Here is a 14,093-nt window from a genome sequence, read left to right on the forward strand (position 1 = left end):
GAGAATGTCTTTTATTTCCAATCCCAGTTTAATTGGTCTCTGTTGTTAACCCTGACTGAAAACATATAGCTCTGACTCTTGGCAATAGTGTGGCATTTTATTTCCCCAAACTTCCCTGGATGGGGGATTGGTTCAATTTCAGTTTCAAAGGACTTTGGTACTCCATGTAAGATAAAAGTAAACAGAACTCTTTGGGTGTTTATAAAGCAGTCTGAATTTATAATCAGTAAATTGGAAATAAAGATTAACCAAGAATCTTGATTATGATACTACACACAGCTCATTCTACTTATGAATTTGGGATTATTACAGGTAAATATTTTGCTGTGTTTTATTTTTGAAAATAATCCCCTTTTAAATATTGGAAATAATAGATTGACAAAAACCCATTCAAAAGCATGTGGCAACCTGAATTCAGCTCATTTAACACAACTTGGTTTTGACATGAGTGTACAGAACAGTAACTCACCCATGACCAGATCAAAGAACAGTAACTAAAACATCATCCTGAATAAATGCATTCTGTTCTGCTGACATTTCAACCCTACTACAAAAGGAGAAGAAAGGAGGGTCGCCTGGGTGGCTCAGACAGTTAAGCATCTGCCTTCAGCTCAGTCATGATCCCCAGGTCCTGGGATCTAGCCCCACATCGAGCCCCCTGCTCAGCAGGGGGTCTCCTTCCCCCTCTCCCTCTGCTTCTCCCCCTGCTTGAGCGCTCCTCTCTCTCTCAAAGAAATAAATAAAATAAATATAATAAATAAAAATATAATAAATAAAATAAATAAAATCTTAAAAAAAAAGAAGAAGAAAGGAAACTCCTCGGGCGCCTGCTCAGCAAGGAGCCTGCTTCTCCCTCTCCCTCTCCCACTCCCCCTGCTTTGTGTTCCCTCTCCCGCTGTGTCTCTCTCTGTCAAATAAATAAATTAAATCTTAAAAAAAGAAAAAAGAAAGGAAACTCCTCTCATTAACTGGAACCTGTGACCATGACATTTATGTTATGTAATACTGTTGTTCTCTATATATATTCTCAGTGCTGTGTGGACTAACTGGAACTAAGTTCCATAAAACAGGTAGAACATTTCCACCTTGACCTCAGTGGTAAAGATGGATTTGTACTGATTTAGCCATGCCTTTTAAAAATCAGATTACAGTAAATGAGCCAAGCAAGACTAAGTGTCTAAATAGTCACCTGGGGCCTTAAATGAGTTTAAAAAAGAAACCCTAATGGATTGAACCATCCCTGATTAGGTCGATTCCTTATCAAACCCAATTTAATTAAATAGATATTTACCACACATCTGCAGTGCAAAACTCTGAGACTGGCCCAGAACTAGAACCGCTGTCCCCCCCATAAAGTACATAATGTAAGTTTCCGGGCAACCATCTAACATCTATTTGGTTTTCCATACAGATCATAAGCATTGCGATGTTTCCTACAAACAATATAAAAGTTATTCAAATAACATGGCAGTGGCCTATTAGCAATATCACAATACTTAATAGTTCTGCATACCTAATGTTCTTTCAAAGAAATTGTAGCAGCCGCTCCTGGAGAGTCACTTGACTGACATGTTCATGTTCAGGTCATAGGTCACTTCTGAAAGACAGACCCGGTTGGCAGCAAGAGAACAGAGGTCATGAACATGGAGGGTGTTGGTGGAAGGTCGATCCCTGCTAAGGACAAAATGTAAACTTGTCTTCTGCCAGTGACAGGTCATCGAAGAGGCCAATAAAACCACACCCTGAAATCAAAACTACAATGAGATATCACCTCACCCCTGTCAGAATGGCTAAAATCAACAACACAAGAAACAACAGGTGTTGGAGAGGATGTGGAGAAAGCAGAACCCTCCTACACTGTTGGAGGAAATGCAAGCTGGTGCAACCACTGTGGAAAACAGTATGGAGGTTCCTCAAACAGTTAAAAATAGAATTGCCCTACAATCCAGCAATCGCACCACTGGGTATTTACCCAAAGAATACAAAAACACTAATTCAAAGGGATACATGCACCCGTGTTTATAGCAGCATTATTTACAATAGCCAAGATACGGAAGGAGCCCAAGTGCCCATCTACTGATGAATGGATAAAAGGATGTCATGTATATACATACACAATGGAATATTACTCAGCCATAAAAAAGAATGAAATCTTGCCATTTGCAATGATATGGATGGAGCTAGAGAATATAATACTGAGCAAAATAAGTCAGAGAAAGACGAATACCATAGGATTTCACTCTGTGGAATTTAAGAAACAAAACAAAGGAAAAAGAGAGAGACCACAAGAAATAGACTCTTAACTCTTAGAGCAAACTGATGGTTACCAGAGGGGAGGTGTGTGGAGGGATGCGTGAAATAGCTGATGAGGATTAAGGAGTGCACCTGTTGTGATGAGCACTGGGTGTTGTATGGAATTGTTGAATCACTATATTGTACACCTGAAACTAATACGGCACTGTGTATTAACTGGAATTAAAATATAAACTTAAGAAACATAAAATAAGACATTGCCCAAAGTGAGCAAAATGTAAGAAGCAGAGATCCAGTCAGCGGGCAGTGGGTGAACAAAGGCCATGCACTCCCTTCCTCTGGGAGCTGGTGACCCCCTTTCCCAGGAGAAAAACATTTGGAAAACTAAGGTGAGGTCTCGATTTTTTTCTACCCCAGAAAAGCTTCTGGAACAACATCAAAGGAGCTGAGAGGTAGATGCCCGGCTTCTCTGCGTTTTCTCTTTAAGGAAAGTTTGGGGAGTATCCAAGACTCTGAGTCCTCTACAACCCAGCTTGTGAGTGCTGGCCAGCACTGCTCCCACCAGGCTCCCACCAGCCTCCTCGCTCCTCTACTCACCGCAGAGAGCTGGGTCTCCTCCCAGTGCTTTCTGGGACTGAGGCCAAGAACCTAACTGCCTGGAAAAATAAATAAATAAAACCTATCTGCCTTCTTTCCTCAAATACCTTAGCAGAGGTTTAGGCACCAACACTGGAATATTTTTCAGGGTGAACATCCTCCAGCTTTCTTTCCAGACTCCTAGGGACCCCGTACTAGAGAAGATTCCTTATCCCCCCTGGCTTTCCTTCTCTAACATGTGACCATAGTCCTGCAACTGAGGTAAATCCATGGTCCTTCAAAATAGACCTAATATTGACTTTCTTAGTCCTTACTGGAATTCTTGGGAAAATCCAGGATGGATTTGCCTCTCCAACTTCCACAATTAAAAGAACTCATCTATGAGGCTAAAGGACTGAGAGATGCAACAGGCAGTACTCTCCTGTGCTCCTTTACAGTTTCCTATCATCCCGTGTTTAAAACTGAGAAAAGGTGATTTTTTCTTTTTAACCACGAACTTCTTTTCACATTCAGATGCCTGTATTTTGTAAATCCTCCCCCAGTGGATTCATACCCTCGAAGCCCCACTAGATAGAAGAGCTGGAAAACCCCAAGCTTCATTTATTAAACATTTACTATACTGAGTATTGCATTGGGAACTGAAGCTGCAGGAGGTGACTGATTACAGTAGGTTACAGCCTCCTGGAACCAACCTCCAGGAGGAAGCAAAACCAGGAAGAACTGGAAACCAGTTCAGCAAAGGCAGGCAAGCAACATGTTTAAACCATCAGCTATAACCGAAATATAATGTGTTTAGAGAACCTAAGGGTCTTTCTCAGGTCTATGTGTAAATCAGGAAACCTTACTTTTTACAACCACAACAAATTATACCTTGTGGTGCACAAGTATTCAGAGCACTGACTGCAAGCAGGTGCCCCTTTCCCCTTCCAGCTAACAAGCTTCGGAGCGGTTCTTCTGAGCAGTCTGAAAGACTGCCTCCTGGACTAGAGTCCTCAAGAAGACAATGAAGAAAGCGTTCGCTAACCTACTTTGAGGTTGGTTTTCTTTCAGTGGACAGTATCAGGTCTCAAGGAAGTTGAGAAATAAGACTGAATAAAACATGGTCCTCCCCTTTTTCAGCAGTTCAGACGGATGCAAAGGGAGATTGTGTTTGCAACATTCGGTAGTGGTGGGACCTGTTCCAAGGCCTGAAACTGCCTGGTAGCAAACCCTATGTATACTATATCTTTTCCTATACATACATACCTATGATAAGGTGTAATTTATAAAGAAAGCACAGTAAGATATTAACAACTAATAATAAAATAGAACAATTATGGCAATATATGTAATAAAAGTTATGTGAATGTGGTGTCTCTGTCACAGTGCGGGTAAGTAGAATTAGATGGGCAAGGTAGGGCTGGCCTGGAAAGGGTCCTTACAGCATTCTTTTTTTTTTTTAAGGTTTTATTTATTTATTTGACAGAGAGAGGCAGACGCTTAACGACTGAGCCACCCAGGCGCCCCTCCTTACAGCATTCTAAGGAGTGTGGGATTTATTGGTCAGGCAATGGGGAACCATTATAGAATTTTAACTAGAGGAATAACATGATTCATTCATTCCTTTCCCTACTCTCCCTCCCTCCCTCCTTCCCTTTCTTTCTGACTCTAGCATCAGCCTTTAGGATGGTTTGGATGCAGAAGACAGTGGCCCCAGGAGTCTGTTAGGAGTTGGCTTTAGGGATCCAGAGCACAGGCCATTTGGGCCTAAGCCCATGTAGTTGGCAACAATGATGCTGGTGAGGCAGGGAACTAATCAGGAAGCAGAAATCATAGGATAGAATGCCCAAGTGGATTTGGGGGTAAGAGACAAGGAAAATAATGGAGTTCCAGATGACTTAGTATTCTACATCTTAGGATACAAGATGATATAATTAACAGAAAGAGAGAATATCAGGGGAGGAGGATAGGTTCAGGGGTCAAATAAAGAATTAATTTGAGTCAAAAGGGCTTTATAGTGCTTGTGATACGTTTAGGTGATGATGTCCAGAACAGTGGTAGAAATAAATACAAAGCTACGGGACCCGGGGGCTAGAAGCCAGAAGAGGGATGCATCGGCCCAGCCAAGCTTGTTGATCAGAAAGGCATCTGTCTGGTGACAGAAGGCGAGGCAATAGCAACCAACATTTTTTTTTTTTAAAGATTTTACTCATCTATTTGACAGAGACAGACAGCGAGAGAAAGAACACAAGCAGAGGGAGTGGGAGAGGGAGAAGCAGGCCTCCCGCGGAGCAGGGAGCCCCATGCGGGGCTCGATCCCAGGACCCTGGCATCACGACCCGAGCCGAAGGCAGACGCCCAATGACTGAGCCACTCAGGCGCCCGCAACCAACATTTTAAAAGATTGCTAGGGGGGAAAAGCACATGGCAAAGAAGACTCAGAAGAGCAAAGGAGGCTGGACATTGGAGAGTGAGGTCAACGGCATTAGAAGCTTGTGTAGGAGGAAGTGGAGTGTTAAAGAAGGGAGAGGCCACTTGTCATTCCCAGGTCAATAGTTACCTTAGTGACAGGCAGGACAACCAATAAAGTGAGTGCAATTCAAGATAAAAAGAGACAGGTGGAAACAGCTGTCTTAGAATACTCTTTGAAGAAACCGCCGTGACAGCTAAGAGGGCTCGGTAGAGCTGGGGGTAAGCTGGAAGGACGGCTGTGTTTTAAGGACTGAACAGAGTTGAACATGCCATTTGCCTTCTGAATAGTCGCAGTCAGGAATAACCAGGAAAATACTAGGAAATTGTCTGATTTAAAAGAAAACCTAAAATGGAAAAATGATTGTTTGGTCAAGAGTATGAGGGTGAAGCAAAGCAACGCTGCTTATTTCTGTCTTGACAATTATTCTTTGTTATTTTAGGCCATCTTTAATCCAAGGGCTCAGATGAAATTTGCACTTTCCAGCCCAACATGTTAACCTAGTACCTGAAAGACAGGTGTCCCTAGGAAGAGGGGCCATAGGAAGGGCCCATTGGAAGGGGCTTAGAGCTGGTTCATCTACCGTGTGAATGGCTCTACCTGAAGTCCAGAAGGAGTTTTTCAGAATGTATGTTTCAGTTCTCTTACTTCATTCATTTTATTATTCACTTATTTCTTTTGAAATCATGCTTTCTTATTTAAAATCTGAGTTAAATCAAGGGAATCTTATTACTCTGGAGATTTTTTTAATATTCATGACCATATGATTTTAAGAAATAGCTAAATAACGGAATAGAGGTTCCTCTCCCGCCCCCCCCTTACTTTTTTTCCCCTTTCTTTCTTCCTCACAAGAGAAGCTTGTCTTCTTAGGTGGTCTGGAATCGCTTGGGTGATCCATTTCAGAATGCAAATGAAAAGAAAGGTGAATGGGAACCCTTTGTCCTGGAATAGGGTGCCCCTAGCTCTGGGCCACCTGGACCCTGAGGTCCAGGTCATTGCTGAAAGGAGCTGGATGGATTTGTATGAGAAGCCCAAGGAAATTGTTTCCTCAAATGCCAGCCTAGAGAGACTTAGTGTGCTGGGCCAGAGCAGTCCCGACCAGGCCCTATACTAATGAAGCTCCTAAAAATTTTTTAAAAAGCAAGCAAACAAACAAAAACGGCTGAGAGCAGGGCTCAACAGTTATGAGTGTAACTTCAGCCAGTCTGTGGCTTGTGCCAAGTTGTAAAAATCCCCTCCAGACCTGTCACCTATCACAGGGCGTGCTTGGGGAGACCGGCTGAAACCAGGATTTGTATTACTGAGCAGTGACCTTGGAAACTCAGAGGAGTGTCTTCTTGGGCAAGCTTAGTGCTCAAGGAGTGGGATACCCATGATGATGCACTAGATTTTGCACAAAGGGCAGGAGGTTTAATTTCAAAATGCAGGTTTCATCATAGAATGAAAGCAAAAAGGGACACAAGATATGCATTTTCATTACTTATACTTGGTGAAAAGTGGTCAGAACATTTTCATTCTTTTTAAACAAGGGCAAGCAGTTCCATCACTTTCTAGGTGCCCATCCACCTTGAGTTGGAGAACCTCAGTCCCTCATGAGGAAGGTAACTATTTGCTGAGCCACAGGGATGAAACATCAAGGGCTGAGGGAGGAGCTCTATCACCTTATCACTATCGTGTGACATACATACTTTCTCCCAGGGCCATCACAAATTCCAAAGGCAATAGAAGATGCTCACAAGGACTGTGGGGAGTTCTTATCCTATGAGTTATCTAAGCAATATGATGAGCAAAGTCTTTTAGATCATTTACAATGGTATTCTTTGATAACTTAATGTTTGCTCATCAGCCTTAATAACTTTATTATATGAACTACCTGGCATCCATGAAATGGTAAGTGATGTCCTAACTGGTGGTATGACTAATTATTTCATTCACGCCACAAACTTTTATTGAGCACCTACTATAGGCCAGGAGCCACGCCAAGGTCTGGCAATATGATGATAGAAGATAAGGTTCCTGACCTCAAGATATCAAATAGATATTGTGAGATAACAAAACATATATATTGGTCTACCCCCTGCTCCTAACAAGGAACCTCCTGAAACCTTTGTAATTTCCTAAGTGATAAGAACACAAGGAACATCTTTTGTTCTAATAGTTGGTCGTTGACTCATTATTGACATAGGGCTCCTGAAGCCCTGTAATTTCCTGGGTAATAGTAATGTCTTTTTCTAATGAGGCAACTCTAGGTGGGGTCCTGGGTGGCTCCTGGATGAGAGCCAGTCACTGGAGAGACCAAGCCATGATTAGAAACTTGCAGTTTTCAGCCCCACCCCCCATCCTTTTCAGAAGGGAGAAGGGCTAAAAGTGGAGTTAGTGACTGATCATGCCTACATTATAAAGCCTCCACAAAAATCCCAGCAAGATGGGGTTTGGGGAGCTACCACATTGGTGAACACATCCACACTGGGAGGGTGGTGCATCCCACCCCAACTCCAGAAGGACAGAAGCTCCTGCACTCAGGACGCTTTGTATAATTTTTTTAGTATTTTATTTATTTATTTGAGAGAGAGAGAGAGAGAGGCAGAGCATGAGTGGAAGGGGAGGGGCAGAAGGAGAAGGAGGAGCAGACTCCCCACTGAGCAGGGAGCCCAACCTGGGGCTGATCCCAGGAGTCATTCCCAGGACCCTGAGATCATGACCTGAGCTGAAGGCAGACACTTAACCAACTGAACCACCCAGACGCCCCTATATCTGTTCATCTATATCCTTTATCTATCTTTTAATAAACTGAGAAATGTGTTTCCTTGAGTTCTGGTGAGCCCCTCTAACAAATTAAGCAAACCAGGGTGGGCTCAGGGTGGGGGGACATCATGGGAACCTCCCATCCGTAGCCAAACTGGACAGGAATTGTGGGTAACCTGGGAACCTATTACTTGCAACTGGCATCTGAAGCTGAGGGAGGTGAGGCAGTTTTGTGGGACTGAGCCTCTAACCTGTAGGACCTGACATGATCTCCAGGTAGAATGTGCTAGAATTGAGTTACATTATAGGACTTCAGCCGGTGCTGTGGAGAACTGCTTGGTGTAGATTTGAAATCCCCCACATACATTTGGTGACCAGAAGGGTCAGAAGTGAAGTATTTTTTATGAGCAGTAAAGGAGACACACAGGAGAGAAACACAGGAGGAGGAAAGGACTGGGGTTTTTCTCTCTTCAAGAGGAAGACTGGACTGAGTTTTTTCCTTATACAGATATGCAAACAAATGAAATAGGATTTGGCATGTGCTGTAATGGCCTTAAGTATAAGGGGCAAGAAAAAGTAGGAGCACAATAAGGAGTTTGGTTGGAGGAATCAGGAAAGGTGTCACACACTCCCTAACACTTGAGCGGAGATCTGCAGAATCAGGCTGAGCTAAGCAGAGGAAAGTATTCCAAACTGGGAGATAGGGAAACTTGCAAAAGTATGCATGTTGGAGGAAGCAACTATTACAATGTCATCAAATATGAGATAGTTTAGACTAGACATCTGTGAAGGGCTTTATAGGTCATGCCAATACATTTTTATTTTATTTTATAGGCTGCGGAGAGTCTCCAAAGAATTCTGAACTGTGGGACACATAAGCAGAGTTATTTCCTGGGAAGATTGCTCTGCAGGAATGCGGGTAAGTGGGATGCGAAAAATACTGAAGTGTCAGAGCTGCAATCCTTGAAATGAAAGACCCCCATCTGCTCAGGAGCAGTGGGGGTGGGCGGGATGGAAGTATTATAAAACAAAATTCAACTGAGTCTAATTGGTTTATTAAATGACTCCTGACTCAGGCAGTCTCCCATCTAGCAAGTAGAGGGGCGCTCTGAGGAGTTGGACAAAATGGAAAGTTTTTATAGGAAGGAGGGTGGGGTAAGAAAGTTAGAAGCAAAAGAAAAAGATCGTTCCAGGCAAGGTTTCTTTCCCTGAGGGGGATGAGCAGGGGGTTTTATCAGATTACCTCGTCTTCCTTCAGAGGGGATGGAGAGGGCCAAGTGACAGACTCATTGACCCCAATCAGAAAATTCCTGACTGACCTGGTTAAAACTGCATTGCTGAGGAGGTTGAAACTACAATTAGATTAGGTATTTAAGCTTGGTTTGGTGACTCAGCCTGGACTAAGTAACACCATTTGGGGCCTGTGGCTTTCTTTTTAACAGAAGGAAATGCTGTTCAGGAAGAAGGTAGGATAGGACCTGGGGGTTGTTGGTTGGGTAGATAAGGAAGGAGGAATCTAGCTGACTTTCAGATAACTGAGTTGGACCAGCAGGTGAATGGCAATGACCATGAGCAAGACTGGAAGATTGGAAACAGGGAGACAAATGACTTTGGAGAAGGGAATGAATTTTGATTTTGTTAGGGCAAGGTTGAGGATCCATGGAAGGCTCAGGTGAGAGGTCTAGGCACCAGCTGTCAATGTGGGGGTCATCACCAAATGTATGAGGTGAAGTTACGGGCTGGAGAGGTTGGCCAGGAAGAGCATCTTCCAACTCTCAGGAATGTCAATACATAAGATGAATAGAGGAAAAGAAGAGCCAGAAAACGACAAGGGAAGTCAGGCATGAAAAGAATCTGGAAAGGGAATTATTAACAACAAACAAAAGAGAAGAGAGTTTTAAAAAAGGAAGCCAGCAGTGCGTGGTCGAAGTGGTATTGTCGTCGTCAGAATTGAGTACGTGTAGGATCTGATGGAGACCCTAATAATGGCTGCGGAGATGTGGACTGATGATTCCAGCGGGATGGGTGGCGGGGAAGCTGAGCCAGGTGCTGAAATCCTCAGCCTGTGGGGAAATGGGGCCAGAAAGGAGGGAGGAGGTTGGTGATAGCCGGTGGCTTGGGAGGGGCCCCTCCCTTTCTTCCCCAGCCTGAGCTGGAGGAATCAGAACCTGCGGCGTCTGCAAGAAATCCTGCAGGGAAGGCGAGGCTGGAGAGGGTTGGGGACGCGGCGGTTCCGGGTAACCAAGAAAGCGACAGGGTGAGTCAGGGCAGAGCTCAGGGATGAGTCTCCAAGCGCAGGTCACGATGCTCCCGGAAAGAGGGGAGGCAGGCCGGGAAGGGATCGCGTCCCGCCTGGGAGCTGAGCTGGACTGAGCCCGGAAAGCTGCAGGCACCGCCCCATGGGCCCAGCCCCGGCGAGGGAGTGGCGGGACCCCAGGCGCACGGCGCGGCTCCTCGCCCGCCCGACAACGGGGCGCGCGGGGTGTGCCGCCGGGGACCAGCGAGATGCGGGCGGTTCCGGGGTGCCTCCCCTGCCGCCTACTCCTGAGGCGTCCCTACCTCCCTGCCACGCCCCCGGCACCCGCTGCGCCCTCGGCGCCCTGCCCGCTGGCTCCGTCCCGCTTCCCGGAAGCCGCACCCCGCGATCTCCGCCGCACCCCGCGATTTCCACCGCACCCCGCAATCTCCGCAGCGCGGCGTCCTGCCAGCCGAGCCCCCTGCGCCCCAACTCGCCGCGTCTGGGAGGAGCCAAAGACACCGAGGCAGGACCCGGGCTGGGCCCAGGGGGACGGGCCCCAGAGCCAGGGCAGCAGGGTGTGACAGGGGATTGCTTGGGGTGACTCACCTGGGGCCCAGGCTTCGTAGAGGAGGGTCAAGTGACACTTGGGTACACCTTGAGGAGGCCCGTTAGTCTCTCCCACAGCGCCCTCTTTATTTCCTTCACAGCACCAGCCACTGTCTGTAACGACATGCGTTGTCTCATTGTTGGTTGCCCCTAGGTGATTTCCAGGAGAGGCGGCCGGGTCTCCTGGAGCCCCCCACGTCTGGAACAGTGCCAGACTCGCAGTGCATCGGCCCGTGGAGGAGGGGGTTGGCTGGTCAGGCTGGGGAAGAGGAAGAGACCGGCGCTCAGAGTGAGCAGAGCTGGGCGCAGCACCTGCCCGGGCCCGGGTCAGCGTGGGGTGCCCGCATTGACTGTGTCCGCGGTCCAGCAGAAGGGGAGACTCATCACATTACACTGGACCTGCCGGTCCACCTTGATGCCACTCGGACCTCTGCCAGAACCCCCCGGCTTTGCCAAGGTCACGTCCTGTGTAATTGTATACAATTTCTGGACAGGAGCCACTCCATTTTGAAGCTCGATTTCCTTTCTAACAAATGATCTGGAACTGTGCCAGAAGCGGGCATTGTTTTAAGAGCGGTTGCTCATAAAATCCAGCAGGATCGCTGGCATTCGGACCACAAAACTGTTAATAGGAACTTTATGAAGACATAAAAGTTAACTAACGCATACCAGGTATAGTTCGTTTGATAGCACCAATAAAAGTCGATTAGATGGTAATCAAAATTAGCACTGAATTAAGATTTTTTTCTCCTTTTTCTCTAAATCATAATGATGCCGTCTTTCTTTCCCATAAAAACCCCTTGCTTTCCCACAGGAATGGGACACTTTTCTGGTTACTCCAGAATCTGTGCTGCCCAAATTGTAATTCTGAGACCCCAAATAAAAGCCTTTGTTCCGTATTAAACTCCTTTTCTCAGTAGAGAGCTCATGGACCATCAGAGCCTCACCAAGTCCTGCTGCCACCAGGACAGAGTCTGCTCATGGAAGTCCTGAGGCCTAGCTTTCTGTCGTCACTCTAATTTTTGATTTGATATTTGAGATCTTATCTACACTTTAGACCATTTTTACAGCACTTTCCGAAACAAACACAAGGTATAAATAATTTAACTTCAACCCCAAAGTAGAGTTTTCATTATCCGATGCAAATTCTTAAAATACTAGATGCATCTTGCTGGTCACTTACTTTAGTGTACTACGTGCAAAGTAGTCTGAGTAAGTATTGTCAAGTTTTGCTATTCACGTGGGTGGGCAAGCAGCACTGTTGCTCAAGAGCTGATCTTCCTGATTGCTCCTGCTGGGGTCCCTAATCAATCACCTGTGGTGAGTTGCCTGAGATCCAGGGTGCTGTACCTGCAATTCTGTGTCCCCAGGGGGGACAGGCCTGGGGCTTTCCTGGAGCTGCTCCTACCTTTTGTAACCGGATGCTCTTGTGAATGTTTTGATCAGTGGTGTACTTCTTTGCTAATCCCAGCTTTCTATTTTTTAATCCTTACTAAGAGTTTGTTTTTTTTTTTCCTGATCTCCCAAGGATTCTCTTGTTTTCCAGTGGGACTGAGGATTTATTTGTTTCTAAAATATTTCTATTTGTAGGGATGTGGATGTGAAGCCCTCAGCATGAGCTCAGTCTGCCCTCCCCCAGCAGAATGCTTTCATCCTATTTTAATTCTGCAAATGGTAGCCTCTCCCCTTCCACTCCAAGCTCAGCCCAGATTGTTCTACATATCACCTTACTTTCATAATGTTGCAAAAGCAATATCTGTCGCTGTGACGAAATCAAGCAATCCAGAATGGAGTTAAAAAAAGAAATATTCCTCTCCTTTCTCCCCTAGATGCCCTTGTATGTATGAAAATATGTATATGTGGAAACATCTACATTTACATAATATTTTTACAGTAGAATCATATTACCAATAAAAAGAACCATACTATCAATAAAAAGAAAAATCCCTAACAGAAACTGAGACCACTTCTGTCACTACTCGGAAATTGTTTTGTTTTCCCTGGAAACAAATGAGGTCAGCAGATCATGAATATTATCCGTTCCTAAGGTCTGTGAAAAAGACAGGTTATATATATTTGCACTGAGAGAGAACATGTAATATCAGCAAATAATTCCCTACAGAAAGACTCTTTATTTAAAAATCCTGAGCATTTGGGTGACTCGGTTGAGCGACAGACTTGCGATTTCAGCTCAGGTTATGATCTCATGGGTTCTTAGACTGATACCAGAGTCCAGCTCCACACTCAGTGGGGAGTCTACTTGAAATTCTCTCCCTCTGCCCTTACCCTCACTAGCATGCTTGTACTCTCTCTCTAAAATAAAGAAATCTTTAAAAATAAAATAAAAATCCTGGGACCCCTGGGTGGCTCAGTCATTAAGCGTCCACCTTCAGCTCAGGTCATGATCCCAGGGTCCTGGGATCGAGCCCCGCATCGGGCTCCCTGCCGGAGGGAAGCCTGCTTCTCCCTCTCTCACTCCCCCTGCTGTGTTCCCTCTCTCGCTGTGTATCTCTCTGTCAAATAAATAAAATCTTTAAAAAAAAATAAAAAATAAAATAAAATAAAAATCCTGACAAATTAAAAATACACAATTTATTTTGCAATCATTCTCTGTCTTAGCTCCTGTTCAAGTCCATTGCCCCATTAGTTTGTAAGCTCCGTGACACTTGGGGACCAGGGAACCAAGGTACCAGGGTCTGTTTTTGCTCAGAATTGAGTCCTCCATGCCCCAAATAGTGACTGACACAAAAAGGTGACCAGTAAACACTTTCTGAATGAATGAATGAATCTTAACCACTCTGAAACTTCTAGAATCCCTCTATTTTTTTAAATATATTATGCTTAAGGTCTAATTGTCAGCCTTTGAGATAGTGTTGTGCGTGTCCTCCTTTATTCTGCTTTGGTTTCCATGTGGTCAGTTCGCTTGTTAATCTACTTCTCGTTTGAGTTCACAATAATATACAACAGTTAAAGAGTTTTAATTTACTAGAAAACAAAAACAAAAGATTTCCTTTCATTGATACTTAATGTGAGATACTATGATAGAGGCAAAATGTCTCATAAAGATCTTGTAAAGATGTGATAAAATGTCATAATTTTCTACCTTTGATGGTAAGGCATGACACCATTCTTTAACCTGTATTACAGAACCAAGATTTGATTCAGAAAACAGATTTGCTTGTACTAATTCATACACTGTTCATG

At 44.7% G+C, this 14,093-nt stretch overlaps 1 protein-coding gene across 1 annotated transcript in view; it reads right to left on the reverse strand.

Annotated features, from left to right (window-relative positions):
* SERPINB6 (serpin family B member 6) overlaps positions 1–11,003 on the reverse strand; it is a 35,685-nt gene extending 24,682 nt beyond the window's left edge. Inside the window, exon 1 of the mRNA XM_025891249.2 lies at positions 10,890–11,003. The gene's annotated coding sequence lies outside the window, so the exon portion shown is untranslated. The remainder of the gene's footprint in view (positions 1–10,889) is intronic.
* Between the last annotated feature and the right edge of the window lie 3,090 nt (positions 11,004–14,093).

The sequence above is a fragment of the Callorhinus ursinus genome, unplaced genomic scaffold (genome assembly GCF_003265705.2).
Source record: "Callorhinus ursinus isolate GAN/ISIS: 27379988/994484 unplaced genomic scaffold, GSC_fseal_2.0 scaffold26, whole genome shotgun sequence".
NCBI lineage: Eukaryota > Metazoa > Chordata > Mammalia > Carnivora > Otariidae > Callorhinus > Callorhinus ursinus.